Source organism: Ranitomeya imitator, chromosome 9 (genome assembly GCF_032444005.1).
Source record: "Ranitomeya imitator isolate aRanImi1 chromosome 9, aRanImi1.pri, whole genome shotgun sequence".
NCBI lineage: Eukaryota > Metazoa > Chordata > Amphibia > Anura > Dendrobatidae > Ranitomeya > Ranitomeya imitator.
In genome coordinates, this window is record NC_091290.1 from 157666916 (window position 1) to 157681817 (window position 14902).

General features: G+C 47.0%; 1 protein-coding gene across 3 annotated transcripts in view; it reads left to right on the forward strand.

Moving 5' to 3' along the window:
- The window catches only part of REG4 (regenerating family member 4), a 77957-nt gene that overhangs the window by 34295 nt on the left and 28760 nt on the right, over positions 1-14902 (forward strand). Inside the window, exon 1 of one of the 3 annotated variants that reach the window (XM_069739680.1) lies at positions 1006-1073. The exons of the other annotated variants lie outside the window; for them this stretch is intronic. The gene's annotated coding sequence lies outside the window, so the exon portion shown is untranslated. Of the gene's footprint in view, positions 1-1005; positions 1074-14902 lie in introns of those variants that run through there. 3 annotated transcript variants of the gene reach the window in all.

A 14902-nucleotide genomic window follows, 5' to 3' on the forward strand; every position in this document is an offset into this window, starting at 1 on the left:
ACATAACGATTTCATTAACGATATCGTTGCTACGTCACAAAATGCAACGATATCGTTAACAATATCGTTATGTGTGAAGGTACCTTTAGATATGTATTCACACTACCTATCAATCCTACATTTGACATCCAACGGTCCACTCTAACAGGAATAACCCCTAACTGGTATTTGAATATGGTTATGGTATGAGCCTCTAGAGACCATTCTACCTGTGGGTAGTCGGTACACCAGTCTGACATTGATCAGACCTCAGAATCTTGCACCACCACAGCAGGGAAAATCTGCTTCGACCTGAGCTCTTGGGAAGGAAGTGGGAGAACTCGGAGCTATGGAATGATGGGTGGCCAGGATTCATCTGATAACAGGAACATGAAGTGCCTCCTCCTTGACTTTATGATAAAATGTGGACAGCAGATGATCAGGTCTGCGAAGATGACCGTGAGCCGGTGACCAGATACAAGCCCTGTTGATGATAAAGCAGAAAGGAGGTTGTCAGAGACAGATACTAACATCTAAGAGACCACCTAATGGCAGTGATGGAGGATCAGAAAGCCCAGAGCTCTAAGAAATGCAGAAAGGGTGAATATAATTGTAGGACTCCCATAATAGCAGGATCTGGGTCCAAGACCCTTCACCACAGTCCCTTCTGATATTCACTTATCAATAGATAATATTAAAGGAGGTGGTGATGGCGAACTCAGTCGAGGGGTTCAAGAGAGGCCTGGATGTCTTCCTGGAGCAGAACAATATTGTATCATACAATTATTAGGTTCTGTAGAAGGACGTAGATCTGGGGATTTATTATGATGGAATATAGGCTGAACTGGATGGACAAATGTCTTTTTTCGGCCTTACTAACTATGTTACTATGTTAAAGCAAATAAACTATTGGGCGGTGAAACGTCAGCATTGGGTATAGGCTATAAATGGGTGTGGAATCCTCCAGCTGTCACACGGGTCCCACAATGATAACGTTTTATGATGACAGTAAACAAGTCCTCACCCTGGAAATGATTATAAAGGAAAGCGGGACCACCTATACCCAGCATTCTGCCTGCTCGCCCGTGAGTCTGGTAAGATGGCAGCACCAAACTATTACTGTCTTTTTTTCTGCATCTCAATACGTCCTCAATTTACTGACACATTCTCATATTAACCTACAAATCCCATGCTCAGACTCTCACATCCTTCCTTTACTGACACACTGATCTTCTCCTCCGTCTACACATCTATTACTGACACGCCGATCGTCTCCTCCATCTACACATCTATTACTGACACATCGATCGACTCCTCCATCTACACATCTATTACTGACACGCCGATCGTCTCCTCCATCTACACATCTATTACTGACACGCTGATCGTCTCCTCCATCTACACATCTATTACTGACACGCCGATCGTCTCCTCCATCTACATATCTATTACTGACACCCCGATCGTCTACTCCATCTACACATCTATTACTGACACCCCGATCGTCTCCTCCATCTACACATCTATTACTGACACGCCGATCGTCTCCTCCATCTACACATCTATCACTGACACGCCGATCGTCTCCTCCATCTACACATCTATTACTGACACATCGATCGTCTCCTCCATCTACACATCTATTACTGACACGTCGATCGTCTCCTCCATCTAGACATCTATTACTGACACGCCGATCGTCTCCTCCATCTACACATCTCTTACTAACACGCCGATCGTCTCCTCCATCTACACATCTATTACTGACACCCCGATCGTTTCCTCCATCTACACATCTATTACTGACACGCTGATCGTCTCCTCCATCTACACATCTATTTCTGACACGTCGATCGTCTCCTCCATCTACACATCTATTACTGACACGTCGATCGTCTCCTCCATCTAGACATCTATTACTGACACGTCGATCGTCTCCTCCATCTACACATCTATTACTGACACCCCGATCGTCTCCTCCATCTACACATCTCTTACTAACACGCCGATCGTCTACTCCATCTACACATCTATTACTGACACGCTGATCGTCTCCTCCATCTACACATCTATTACTGACACGCCGATCGTCTCCTCCATCTACATATCTATTACTGACACCCCGATCGTCTACTCCATCTACACATCTATTACTGACACGCCGATCGTCTCCTCCATCTACACATCTCTTACTAACACGCCGATCGTCTACTCCATCTACACATCTATTACTGACACGCTGATCGTCTCCTCCATCTACACATCTATTACTGACACGCCGATCGTCTCCTCCATCTACACATCTATTACTGACACGCCGATCGTCTCCTCCATCTACACATCTCTTACTAACACGCCGATCGTCTACTCCATCTACACATCTATTACTGACACGCTGATCGTCTCCTCCATCTACACATCTATTACTGACACGCCGATCGTCTCCTCCATCTACATATCTACTACTGACACCCCGATCGTCTACTCCATCTACACATCTATTACTGACACGCCGATCATCTCCTCCATCTACACATCTCTTACTAACACGCCGATTGTCTACTCCATCTACACATCTATTACTGACACGCAGATCGTCTCCTCCATCTACACATCTATTACTGACACGCCGATCGTCTCCTCCATCTACACATCTATTACTGACACGCCGATCGTCTCCTCCATCTACACATCTATTACTGACACGCCGATCGTCTCCTCCATCTACACATCTCTTACTAACACGCCGATCGTCTACTCCATCTACACATCTATTACTGACAGGCCGATCGTCTCCTCCATCTACACATCTATTACTGACACGCCGATCGTCTCCTCCATCTACACATCTATTACTGACACATCGATCGTCTCCTCCATCTACACATCTATTACTGACACGCCGATCGTCTCCTCCATCTACACATCTATTACTGACACGCCGATCGTCTCCTCCATCTACACATCTATTACTGACACATCATTCGTCTCCTCCATCTACACATCTATTACTGACACGCCGATCGTCTCCTCCATCTACACATCTATTACTGACACGCCGATCGTCTCCTCCATCTACACATCTCTTACTAACACGCCGATCGTCTCCTCCATCTACACATCTATTACTGACACGTCGATCGTCTCCTCCATCTACACATCTCTTACTAACACGCCGATCGTCTCCTCCATCTACACATCTATTACTGACACGCCGATCGTCTCCTCCATCTACACATCTCTTACTAACACGCCGATCGTCTACTCCATCTACACATCTATTACTGACACGCCGATCGTCTCCTCCATCTACACATCTATTACTGACACGCCGATCGTCTCCTCCATCTACACATCTCTTACTAACACGCCGATCGTCTCCTCCATCTACACATCTATTACTGACACGCCGATCGTCTCCTCCATCTACACATCTCTTACTGACACGCCGATCGTCTCCTCCATCTACACATCTATTACTGACACGCCAATCGTCTCCTCCATCTACACATCTATTACTGACACGCCGATCGTCTCCTCTATCTACACATCTATTACTGACACGCCGATCGTCTCCTCCATCTACACATCTATTACTGACACCCCGATCGTCTCCTCTATCTACACATCTATTACTGACACGCCGATCGTCTCCTCCATCTACACATCTATTACTGACACGCCGATCGTCTCCTCCATCTACACATCTGTTACTAACACGTCGATCGTCTCCTCCATCTACACATCTATTACTGACACGCCGATCGTCTCCTCCATCTACACATCTATTACTGACACCCCGATCGTCTCCTCCATCTACACATCTATTACTGACACGCCGATCGTCTCCTCCATCTACACATCTATTACTGACACGCCGATCGTCTCCTCCATCTACACATCTCTTACTGACACATCGATCGTCTCCTCCATCTACATAACTATTACTGACACCCCGATCGTCTCCTCTATCTACACATCTATTACTGACACGCCGATCGTCTCCTCCATCTACACATCTATTACTGACACGCCGATCGTCTCCTCCATCTACACATCTATTACTGACACGTCGATCGTCTCCTCTATCTACACATCTATTACTGACACGCCGATCGTCTCCTCCATCTACACATCTATTACTGACACGTCGATCGTCTCCTCTATCTACACATCTATTACTGACACGCCGATCGTCTCCTCCATCTACACATCTATTACTGACACGCCGATCGTCTCCTCCATCTACACATCTATTACTGACATGTCGATCGTCTACTCCATCTACACATCTATTACTGACACGCCGATCGTCTCCTCCATCTACATATCTATTACTGACACGCCGATCGTCTTCTCCATCTACACATCTATTACTGACACGTCGATCGTCTCCTCCATCTACACATCTATTACTGACACACCGATCGTCTCCTCCATCTACACATCTATTACTGACACGCCGATCGTCTCCTCCATCTACACATCTATTACTGACACCCCGATCGTCTCCTCTATCTACACATCTATTACTGACACGCCGATCGTCTCCTCCATCTACACATCTATTACTGACACGCCGATCGTCTCCTCCATCTACACATCTGTTACTAACACGTCGATCGTCTCCTCCATCTACACATCTATTACTGACACGCCGATCGTCTCCTCCATCTACACATCTATTACTGACACCCCGATCGTCTCCTCCATCTACACATCTATTACTGACACGCCGATCGTCTCCTCCATCTACACATCTATTACTGACACGCCGATCGTCTCCTCCATCTACACATCTATTACTGACACGCCGATCGTCTCCTCCATCTACACATCTCTTACTGACACATCGATCGTCTCCTCCATCTACACATCTATTACTGACACCCCGATCGTCTCCTCTATCTACACATCTATTACTGACACGCCGATCGTCTCCTGCATCTACACATCTATTACTGACACGCCGATCGTCTCCTCCATCTACACATCTATTACTGACACGCCGATCGTCTCCTCCATCTACACATCTCTTACTAACACGCCGATCGTCTCCTCCATCTACACATCTATTACTGACACGTCGATCGTCTCCTCCATCTACACATCTATTACTGACACGCCGATCGTCTCCTCCATCTACACATCTCTTACTAACACGCCGATCGTCTCCTCCATCTACACATCTCTTACTAACACGCCGATCGTCTACTCCATCTACACATCTATTACTGACACGCCGATCGTCTTCTCCATCTACACATCTATTACTGACATGCCGATCGTCTCCTCCATCTACACATCTATTACTGACACGTCGATCGTCTCCTCCATCTACACATCTATTACTGACACGCCGATCGTCTTCTCCATCTGCACATCTCTTACTGACACGTCGATCATCTCCTCTATCTACACATCTATTACTGACACGCCGATCGTCTCCTCCATCTACACATCTATTACTGACACGCCGATCGTCTCCTCCATCTACACATCTATTACTGACACGCCGATCGTCTCCTCCATCTACACATCTATTACTGACACGTCGATCGTCTCCTCCATCTACACATCTATTACTGACACGCCGATCGTCTCCTCCATCTGCACATCTATTACTGACACCCCGATCGTCTCCTCCATCTACACATCTATTACTGACACGCCGATCGTCTCTTCCATCTACACATCTATTACTGACACGCCGATCGTCTCTTCCATCTACACATCTATCACTGACACCCTGAACGTTTTCCTCTATTTATAATTCCATTTTTCTATAATTTGCCTTTAATGTTGAACTGTCTTTTTACATTTGTCAGGAATAATATGTCAGGATTTTCTTAATCACACATATTCCTGATATCACTGGCTGGGAAGGTCACAAGTACCACCCGATGTGATCTTTGAAGCGATCAGATCTCTTCTGCCCCTTATCGTCCAGACAATTACACTCTATACTGACGATGAACGGAGAAGGCCGCAGACTGTTCGCACCAGTAGGCCAGTTATCAGGAAACTAACTATGAGTGTACGGTATATACAACCCCAGATTCCAACACATGGCATATCTGTATATACCCCAGACTTCTTGCTGCCACCAGCAACCCATTTTCTGCCAATTGGTCGCCGATTAAGGTAGCTTGTGGCTTCAAGGCGTAGTTTTCAGAAAATAAGGAACTAAATTATTATATGTTATATTTAATCCAAAGGGAGGCAGTGTTTATGAAAAATATACAAAAGATTTTACAAAGGGGACTAAACAATACAGCATATACAGGTACTTAAAATAAAAGGGATTAATAGAAGAACTTACTACATCAATTGCAGAGACGATTCAGTTTAGCCGAAGGCGAGCGCTGGAGGCCGTCAGTAGCGGGGTCCCTGCATACACGGATGTGTAACTCTCTACAGGAACATAGATGAGCTTGATCTTTCATCAGACCCAGAGTCCCACCCGCACAGCCCTCTATGATGACCTCACATGGGCCCGGTTGTGGGCTGGTCTCAGGCCCTTCATGATTTCATGAGATCCCAACTTATGCAATAACTCCTCATAGGACGACCGTATAGCAGGAAGGAATATAGAGCGCACATAGGGTCTTATCCAAGAGAAAAGGAATGTAAGATAATTCAAATTCACTCACCTATTGCGGTTATGTGAGACACAACCACTGTGCTTAACATTGGCGGCTGCTGCAAACCCCGGAGCGATGATTCCTTGTTGGGTAAAGAGGATGGGGCATCAGACTGCGCTGCTCGCCTGTCAGAATGATGAACCTTGGTGTAGACTGTCCTGAGGAAGTGGTGTGATCACCACGAAACGCATAGAAATAATGTCTATTTCTCCATTGCATCCACTTGGACTCCTCTGGTTCATCATTCTGACAGGCGAGCAGCGCAGTCTGATGCCCCATTCTCTTTACCCAACAAGGAATCATAGGACGACTGTAGAAGTTTGAGACTGATGCCATATTTTACATCGGGATTTTATCTATACTTAGTGACCAAGCATGGCCTAGCTTCTGGTGCTTATATGGCCCTATGGATTTGGGGCCTTTTGGTGGGGATTATGGTAACCAGAAAATATGCATATTTTTCCCTAGTTAGCCTACTGCTGAAAATGTACATCTCATTAATATCGGATGTATAGAAATTCCACTATAATTTATTTACTCCTTGAAACATACTGTCTGAGCTGACTTATTGTAACTGCAGCGACTCGGCGTCACCTGAAATCAACATGCAATTCTTGTAGTCAAAAAGGCTTCCGCTGTCTTGTTTACGGGTAAATTCAGTGACCATGGCTATTTCTAAAGGGTGTGAGATTTTCCTTTAATCCACTCATAACCAGCCTTTTCCTAACCCTATCCTTGTGTATAATACACATCCTCGTTCAGTCCCCTGGATATAATGAGGACTCCTTGTATGTCAATTAAGATGGTTCACATCTCTTTGTGCATTGCCATTTTGCATAAAGGGAACTTTGAGTGCTAGCTCCTGTTATGGCAAATGTGAGAGGGAAGAAAAAGGGAGGGAGGGGGGATATGAGTGAGTTCTGAGAATTTTAATATTTTCTTTGACAACATTGGAAACGCTGCAGCCCAAAACGTGCTGTGATCGGTGGTGGTTCCGGTAATCACCAATGAAGCCCAAAGAAAGTTTAGCACTTCTGTGAGGTCTTTTGAGTGATTGCTGAGGGACAGAAGACCTGGCCCACCACCAATTTACAGAAAGTGTGAGAAGTTACTGTACACAGGCAGTGAGCGATCATGTAAGAGGAAAGGGACAATCTGCTGCCAGAGGCAAGGGATAATCTTCTGCCAGAGGCGAGGGACAATCTGCTGCCAGAGGCGAGGGACAGTCTGCTGCCAGAGACGAGGGACAGTCTGCTGCCAGAGACGAGGGACAATCCGCTGCCAGAGGCGAGGGACAGTCTGCTGCCAGAGACGAGAGACAAGCTTCTGCCAGAGGCGAGGGACAATCTGCTGCCAGAGGCGAGGGACAATCTGCTGCCAGAGCTGAGGGACAATCTGCTGCCAGAGGCGAGGGACAGTCTGCTGCCAGAGACGAGGGACAATCTGCTGCCAGAGGCGAGGGACAATCTGCTGCCAGAGGCGAGGGACAGTCTGCTGCCAGAGGCGAGGGACAATCCGCTGCCAGAGGCGAGGGACAATCTTCTGCCAGAGGCGAGGGACAATCTTCTGCCAGAGGCGAGGGACAATCTTCTGCCAGAGGCGAGGGACAATCTGCTGCCAGAGGCGAGGGACAATCTGCTGCCAGAGGCGAGGGACAGTCTGCTGCCAGAGGTGAGGGACAATCTGCTGCCAGAGGCGAGGGAGAATCTGCTGCCAGAGGCGAGGGAGAATCTGCTGCCAGAGGCGAGGGACAATCTGCTGCCAGAGGCGAGGGACAATCTGCTGCCAGAGACGAGGGACAATCTGCTGCCAGAGGCGAGGGACAATCTGCTGCCAGAGGCGAGGGACAATCCGCTGCCAGAGGCGAGGGACAATCCGCTGCCAGAGGCGAGGGACCGTCTGCTGCCAGAGACGAGGGACAGTCTGCTGCCAGAGGCGAGGGACAATCTGCTGCCAGAGGCGAGGGACAATCCGGTGCCAGAGGTGAGGGACAATCTGCTGCCAGAGGCGAGGGACAGTCTGCTGCCAGAGGCGAGGGACAGTCTGCTGCCAGAGGCGAGGGACAGTCTGCTGCCAGAGGCGAGGGACAGTCTGCTGCCAGAGGCGAGGGACAATCTGCTGCCAGAGGCGAGGGACAATCTGCTGTCAGAAGCGAGGGAGAGTCTGCTGCCAGAGGCGAGGGAGAATCCGCTGCCAGAGGCGAGGGACAATCCGCTGCCAGAGGCGAGGGACAGTCTGCTGCCAGAGGCGAGGGACAATCCGCTGCCAGAGGCGAGGGACAATCTTCTGCCAGAGGCGAGGGACAATCCGCTGCCAGAGGCGAGGGACAATCTTCTGCCAGAGGTGAGGGACAATCTTCTGCCAGAGGCGAGGGACAATCTGCTGCCAGCGGCGAGGGACAATGTTGTGAATTCTGTGGCTGAATTCACTCCTGTGGTCACAAGTGGTACTGCAGCTTCTGAGCTTCCTCCCTCAGGTGTTCTGGTGAGCTCGTTAACTGCTTCATTACTTAACTCCGCCTGATGCTGCTATCCTTGCTCCTTGTCAATGTTTCAGTGTTGGATCTGAGCTTCTCCTGATTGTTCCTGTGACCTGCTGCTCTGTATAGCTAAGTGCTTTTTGCTTTTTTGTTGCTTTTTTTTCTGTCCAGCTTGTCTTTTGTTTTGCTGGAAGCTCTGAGACGCAAAGGGTGTACCGCCGTGCCGTTAGTTCGGCACGGTGGTTTTTTTTTGCCCCCTTTGCGTGGTTTTGCTTTAGGGTTTTTTGTAGACTGCAAAGTTCGCTTTACTGTCCTCGCTCTGTCCTAGAATATCGGGCCCCACTTTGCTGAATCTATTTCATCCCTACGTTTTGTCTTTTCATCTTACTCACAGTCATTATATGTGGGGGGCTGCCTTTTCCTTTGGGGAATTTCTCTGGGGCAAGTCAGGCCTATTTTTCTATCTTCAGGCTAGCTAGTTTCTTAGGCTGTGCCGAGTTGCCTAGGTAGTTGTTAGGCGCAATCCACAGCCGCTTTTAGTTGTGTTTAGGATAGGATCAGGTGTGCAGTCTACAGAGTTTCCACGTCTCAGAGCTCGTTCTTGTATTTTTGGGTATTTGTCAGATCACTGTGTGCGCTCTGATCGCTAAGCACACAGTGTTTCTGGATTGCCCTCATAACACCTGTCATTAGCAAACATAACAGTACAAGGAGCCTAACTAATGATTCTCAATAGAGGGAAAGAAAAAGTTCTGACATCATTTTTTTTTTTTTCTGCTCTGTGTTCACTTTTTTTTTTTTTCCCCTAGACATTTGGGTGATTCTGGACACAGGTGTGGACATGGATATTCAGGGTCTGTGCTCTTCAATAGATAATCTCGTTATAAATGTACAAAAAATTCAAGATACTATTAACATACATAGTAACATAGTAACATAGTTAGTAAGGCCGAAAAAAGACATTTGTCCATCCAGTTCAGCCTATATTCCATCATAATAAATACCCAGATCTACGTCCTTCTACAGAACCTAATAATTGTATGATACAATATTGTTCTGCTCCAGGAAGACATCCAGGCCTCTCTTGAACCCCTCGACTGAGTTCGCCATCACCACCTCCTCAGGCAAGCAATTCCAGATTCTCACTGCCCTAACAGTAAAGAATCCTCTTCTATGTTGGTGGAAAAACCTTCTCTCCTCCAGACGCAAAGAATGCCCCCTTGTGCCCGTCACCTTCCTTGGTATAAACAGATCCTCAGCGAGATATTTGTATTGTCCCCTTATATACTTATACATGGTTATTAGATCGCCCCTCAGTCGTCTTTTTTCTAGACTAAATAATCCTAATTTCGCTAATCTATCTGGGTATTGTAGTTCTCCCATCCCCTTTATTAATTTTGTTGCCCTCCTTTGTACTCTCTCTAGTTCCATTATATCCTTCCTGAGCACCGGTGCCCAAAACTGGACACAGTACTCCATGTGCGGTCTAACTAGGGATTTGTACAGAGGCAGTATAATGCTCTCATCATGTGTATCCAGACCTCTTTTAATGCACCCCATGATCCTGTTTGCCTTGGCAGCTGTTGCCTGGCACTGGCTGCTCCAGGTAAGTTTATCATTAACTAGGATCCCCAAGTCCTTCTCCCTGTCAGATTTACCCAGTGGTTTCCAGTTCAGTGTGTAATGGTGATATTGATTCCCTCTTCCCATGTGTATAACCTTACATTTATCATTGTTAAACCTCATCTGCCACCTTTCAGCCCAAGTTTCCAACTTATCCAGATCCATCTGTAGCAGATGGATCAGAAATCTATGTTAGAACCAAGAATTCCTATTCCTGATTTGTTTTTTGGAGATAGAACTAAGTTTCTAAGTTTCAAAAATAATTGTAAGCTATTTCTGGCCTTGAAACCTCATTCTTCTGGTAATCCTATTCAACAGGTTTTGATTATTATTTCTTTTTTGCGCGGCGACCCTCAAGACTGGGCATTTTCTCTTGCGCCAGGAGACCCTGCATTGAGTAGTGTCGATGCGTTTTTCCTGGCGCTCGGATTGCTGTACGATGAGCCTAATTCAGTGGATCAGGCTGAGAAAAATTTGCTGGCTTTGTGCCAGGGTCAGGATGATATAGAAGTATATTGTCAGAAATTTAGGAAATGGTCAGTACTCACTCAGTGGAATGAATCTGCGCTTGCAGCTTTGTTCAGAAAGGGTCTCTCTGAGGCTGCCTGAGGTTAAACCTGAGCCTATGCAGTGCGATAGGACTATGACTAGAGTTGAACGGCAGGAATACAGACGTCTGAATGGTCTGTGTTTCTACTGTGGTGATTCCACTCATGCTATTTCTGATTGTCCTAAGCGCACTAAGCGGTCCGCTAGGTCTGCCGTCATTGGTACTGTACAGTCCAAATTCCTTCTGTCCATTACCTTGATATGCTCTTTGTCGTCGTTTTCTGTCATGGCGTTTGTGGATTCGGGCGCTGCCCTGAATCTGATGGATTTGGATTATGCTAAACGTTGTGGGTTTTTCTTGGAGTCTTTGCGGTGTCCTATTCCATTGAGAGGAATTGATGCTACACCTTTGGCCAAGAATAAACCTCTATACTGGGCCCAGCTGACCATGTGCATGGCTCCTGCACATCAGGAAGTTATTCGCTTTCTGGTGTTGCATAATCTGCATGATGTGGTCGTGTTGGGGTTGCCATGGCTACAAACCCATAATCCAGTATTGGATTGGAATTCCATGTCGGTATCCAGCTGGGGTTGTCAGGGGGTACATGGTGATGTTCCATTTTTGTCGATTTCGTCATCCACCCCTTCTGAGGTCCCAGAGTTCTTGTCTGATTATCAGGATGTATTTGAAGAGCCCAAGTCCGATGCTCTACCTCCGCATAGGGATTGTGATTGTGCTATCAATTTGATTCCTGGTAGTAAATTCCCTAAAGGTCGATTATTTAATTTATCCGTGCCCGAACACGCCGCTATGCGCAGTTATGTGAAGGAATCCCTGGAGAAGGGACATATTCGCCCATCGTCATCACCACTGGGAGCAGGGTTCTTCTTTGTAGCCAAGAAGGATGGTTCGCTGAGACCGTGTATTGATTACCGCCTTCTTAATAAGATCACTGTTAAATTTCAGTATCCCTTGCCATTGTTATCTGACTTGTTTGCTCGGATTAAGGGGGCTAGTTGGTTCACTAAGATAGATCTTCGTAGTGCGTATAATCTGGTGAGAATCAGGCAAGGAGATGAATGGAAAACTGCATTCAATACGCCCGAGGGTCATTTTGAGTATCTAGTGATGCCGTTCGGACTTGCCAATGCTCCATCTGTGTTTCAGTCTTTTATGCATGACATCTTCCGTGAGTATCTGGATAAATTCCTGATTGTTTACTTGGATGACATTTTGATCTTCTCAGATGATTGGGAGTCTCATGTGAAGCAGGTCAGAATGGTTTTTCAGGTCCTGCGTGCTAACTCTTTGTTTGTGAAGGGATCAAAGTGTCTCTTCGGTGTGCAGAAAGTTTCATTTTTGGGGTTCATCTTTACCCCTTCTACTATCGAGATGGATCCAGTTAAGGTCCAAGCCATCCAGGATTGGATTCAGCCGACATCTCTGAAAAGTCTGCAAAAGTTCCTGGGCTTTGCTAATTTTTATCGTCGCTTCATCTGTAATTTTTCTAGCATTGCCAAACCATTGACCGATTTGACCAAGAAGGGTGCTGATTTGGTTAATTGGTCTTCTGCTGCTGTGGAAGCTTTTCAGGAGTTGAAGCGTCGTTTTTGTTCTGCCCCTGTGTTGTGTCAGCCAGATGTTTCTCTTCCGTTCCAGGTCGAGGTTGATGCTTCTGAGATTGGAGCAGGGGCGGTTTTGTCACAGAGAGGTTCTGATTGCTCAGTGATGAAACCATGTGCTTTCTTTTCCAGGAAGTTTTCGCCCGCTGAGCGTAATTATGATGTGGGCAACCGAGAGTTGCTGGCCATGAAGTGGGCATTCGAGGAGTGGCGTCATTGGCTTGAAGGAGCTAAGCATCTGGTGGTGGTATTGACTGATCATAAGAACTTGACTTATCTCGAGTCTGCCAAGCGCTTGAATCCTAGACAGGCCCGTTGGTCGTTATTTTTTGCCCGCTTCGACTTTGTGATTTCGTACCTTCCGGGCTCTAAAAATGTGAAGGCGGATGCTCTGTCTAGGAGTTTTGTGCCCGACTCTCCGGGTTTATCTGAGCCAGCGGGTATCCTCAAGGAAGGAGTCATTGTGTCTGCCATCTCCCCTGATTTGCGGCGGGTGCTGCAAAAATTTCAGGCGGAGTAAACCTGATCGTTGTCCAGCAGAGAAACTGTTCGTCCCTGATAGGTGGACTAATAAACTTATCTCTGAACTTCATTGTTCGGTGTTGGCTGGTCATCCTGGAATCTTTGGTACCAGAGAGTTAGTGGCTAGATCCTTCTGGTGGCCATCTCTGTCACGGGATGTACGTACTTTTGTGCAGTCCTGTGGGATTTGTGCTAGGGCTAAGCCCTGCTGTTCTCGTGCCAGTGGGTTGCTTTTACCCTTGCCGGTCCCAAAGAGGCCTTGGACACATATTTCGATGGATTTCATTTCTGACCTTCCCGTTTCTCAAAAGATGTCAGTCATTTGGGTGGTCTGTGATCGCTTTTCTAAAATGGTCCATCTGGTGCCCTTGGCTAAATTGCCTTCCTCCTCTGATTTGGTACCTTTGTTCTTTCAGCATGTGGTTCGGTTGCATGGCATTCCTGAGAATATTGTTTCTGACAGAGGTTCCCAGTTTGTTTCAAGGTTTTGGCGAGCCTTTTGTGGTAGGATGGGCATTGACCTATCCTTTTCCTCGGCTTTCCATCCTCAGACTAATGGTCAGACCGAACGAACCAATCAGACCTTGGAAACATATCTGAGATGTTTTGTTTCTGCAGACCAGGATGATTGGGTGTCCTTTTTGCCGTTGGCTGAGTTCGCCCTTAATAATCGGGCCAGCTCGGCTACCTTGGTTTCTCCTTTTTTTTGCAATTCTGGGTTCCATCCTCGTTTCTCTTCAGGACAGGTAGAGTCTTCGGACTGTCCTGGTGTGGATTCTGTGGTGGATAGGTTGCAGCAGATCTGGACTCAGGTAGTGGACAATTTGATCTTGTCCCAGGAGAAAGCTCAACTTTTAGCTAATCGCAGACGCCTTGTGGGTCCCCGACTTCGTGTTGGGGATCTGGTTTGGTTATCTTCTCGTCATATTCCTATGAAGGTTTCCTCTCCTAAATTTAAACCTCGTTTTATTGGTCCGTATAGGATTTCTGAGGTTCTCAATCCTGTGTCTTTTCGTTTGACCCTCCCAGACTCCTTTTCCATACATAATGTATTCCATAGGTCGTTGTTGCGGAGATACGTGGCACCTATGGTTCCATCTTTTGAGCCTCCTGCCCCGGTTTTGGTGGAGGGGGAATTGGAGTATATTGTGGAGAAGATTTTGGATTCTCGTGTTTCTAGACGGAAACTCCAGTATCTGGTTAAATGGAAGGGTTATGCTCAGGAAGATAATTCCTGGGTTTTTGCCTCTGATGTTCATGCTTCCGATCTTGTTCGTGCCTTTCATGCGGCTCATCCTGGTCGGCCTGGGGGCTCTGGTGAGGGTTCGGTGACCCCTCCTCAAGGGGGGGGTACTGTTGTGAATTCTGTGGCTGAATTCACTCCTGTGGTCACAAGTGGTACTGCAGCTTCTGAGCTTCCTCTCTCAGGTGTTCTGGTGAGCTCGTTAGCTGCTTCATTACTTAACTCCGCCTGATGCTGCTA